This window comes from Myxocyprinus asiaticus, unplaced genomic scaffold (assembly GCF_019703515.2).
Source record: "Myxocyprinus asiaticus isolate MX2 ecotype Aquarium Trade unplaced genomic scaffold, UBuf_Myxa_2 HiC_scaffold_170, whole genome shotgun sequence".
Lineage (NCBI taxonomy): Eukaryota > Metazoa > Chordata > Actinopteri > Cypriniformes > Catostomidae > Myxocyprinus > Myxocyprinus asiaticus.
The window spans coordinates 1-2,500 of NW_026249618.1; the positions used below are offsets into that span (position 1 = coordinate 1).

Consider the following 2,500-nt stretch of genomic DNA (forward strand, 5'->3'; position numbering starts at 1 on the left):
AAATGGGGGGTAGGGCTTGCTTTCGTGCCTCTATCACCTTGCTGGCAAAAGTTATGGCAATCCGGCATGAGCATGGTGGTTTTCATCCCTATATCCCTAACCCTAATCTATACCCTAACCCTAACCTAACCTAACCTAATGGGGGGTAGGGCTTGCTTTCGTGCCTCTATCACCTTGCTGGCAAAAGTTATGGCAATCCGGCATGAGCATGGTGGTTTTCATCCCTATATCCTAACCCTAACCTAACCTTAGTTACCCTACCAGCCCCTAAACCTAACCTTAGTAACCCTTAAAGCACTACCCACATCAGCTCCTAAACCTAACCTGGACCCTTACAATGAATACCTCTTTGGGATGCATCTATATACTCATTTTACTTATTATACTAACAGCTATATTTGTGTCCCATCAGCCTTGGGTGGGCTCTTGTGGTCAGTTGAGGGATGGACCGTGACACCAGCTGGAGACCTTTGCAGACAGAAGGTGCTGTGGATCTTACATTTCCTGATCTAACCTAACCCTAACCCTAGCCTAGCTAATCAGGCATGAGCATGGTGGTTTTCATCCCTATATCCCAACCTAGTACCTAATCCTAGCCTGTAGTTGTGGCCATTTTGCCAAGTACTACTAAGCCATCGTAACGAGCACTATCTCATCAGGAGGGCTCTATCTGGTCAAGCAAGCACTTTCTGACTCACAATAGTATGGCTTGTTCATTGATTGGCTACCTCATGACCTTGCAGCAGAAGTCATGGCATCACTTGATAACTACCTGGCTAGTGGTAGGAAATCTTTTGTCCACATGCCACATTCCTTGAGCATGTAACGCCTATATAGCCTAACCCTGAGCATGAGCCTGTGGTTTTCATCCCTACTATGCCAACCTAAACCTAACCTTAATAACCCTTAGAGCAATACCCACATCAGCTCCTAAACCTAACCTGGGGTACCCTTACAATAATACCCCCTTTGGGATGTATTTATTTTATTTTATTTTATTTTATTTTACTAAGAGCTGTGTTTGTGTCCCTTTCCCGCTCTTGGGTGGGTTCTTAGTGGTCAGTTGAGGGAAGGACTGTGCACAACCCGGCCTGGGCCCTTTATTGGACCCAGGCCTTGGATTTTACATTTTCCTATCCCACACACAACAATGCACACAATGTGGGCTCTGTGGCGCAATGGATAGCGCATTGGGCTTCTAAATTTCAAAATGTGGCCATTCAAAGGTTGTGGGTTCAAGTCCCAACAGAGTCACTGCCTTAGTCATTTTGCTAAGCTCACTTGGCCAACGAACAAGTCTATCTGACCACCAAAACTCTTTTCTCAAACAAACACTTTCATGCTCACAATAGCATGGCCTGTTCATTGATCTGATGACCTCCCATGGAGACTTTGCAGCAGAAGGTGCTGCGGCTCAGTTGGTTAAAGTGCCTGTTTAGTAAACAGGAGGTCATGGGTTCAAATCCCAGCAGTGCCTTTGTAGTGTGTTGTGGCCACCGAGTCTCTAAAATGTAAACGGCACTTTGCAGGAGGGCCAATCGGGTTGAGGCACTTGCTGACCTCATAGAGACTTGGCGGTGGCACCACTGGAAAGAGCACCCTTGAAAATGGGGGGTAGGGCTTGCTTTTGTGCCTCTATCACCTTCCTGGCAAAAGTTATGGCAATCCGGCATGAGCATGGTGGTTTTCATCCCTATATCCTAACCCTAACCCTAACCTAACCCTAACCCTAACCTAACCCTAACTCCGGCATGAGCATGGTGGTTTTCATCCCTATATCCTAACCCTAACCTAACCCTAACCCTAACCTAACACTTGGCCAACGAACAAGTCTATCTGACCACCAAAACTCTTTTCTCAAACAAACACTTTCATGCTCACAATAGCATGGCCTGTTCATTGATCTGATGACCTCCCATGGACACTTTGCAGCAGAAGGTGCTGTGGCTTGGTTGGTTAAAATGCCTGCCTAGTAAACAAGAGGTCCTGGATTCAAATCCCAGCAGTGCCTTTGTAGTGTGTTGTGGCCGCCGAGTCCCTAAGATGTAAACGGCACTTTGTAGGAGGGCCAATCGGGTTGAGGCACTTGCTGACCTCATAGAGACTTGGCGGTGGCACCACTGGAAAGAGCATCCTTGAAAATGGGTGGGTAGGGCTTGCTTTCGTGCCTCTATCACCTTCCTGGCAAAAGTTATGGCAATCCGGCATGAGCATGGTGGTTTTCATCCCTATATCCCTAACCCTAACCTAACCCTAGACCCTAACCCTAACCTAATCCTAACCCACACACAACAATGCACTAATGTGGCTCTGTGGCGCAATGGATAGCGCATTGGACTTCTAAATTTCAAAATGTGGCCATTCAAAGGTTGTGGGTTCAAGTCCCAACAGAGTCACTGCCTTAGTCATTTTGCTAAGCTCACTTGGCCAACGAACAAGTCTATCTGACCACCAAAACTCTTTTCTCAAACAAACACTTTCATGCTCTCAATAGCATGGC

At 46.8% G+C, this 2,500-nt stretch overlaps 1 non-coding gene across 1 annotated transcript; it reads left to right on the forward strand.

The window, feature by feature from the left end:
- Window positions 1-2,306: 2,306 nt before the first annotated feature.
- Window positions 2,307-2,396, forward strand: trnar-ucu (transfer RNA arginine (anticodon UCU)). The gene is given in 2 exon segments: window positions 2,307-2,343; window positions 2,361-2,396. It is a non-coding gene; the product is annotated as a tRNA-Arg (tRNA).
- The last annotated feature ends 104 nt before the right edge of the window (window positions 2,397-2,500 follow it).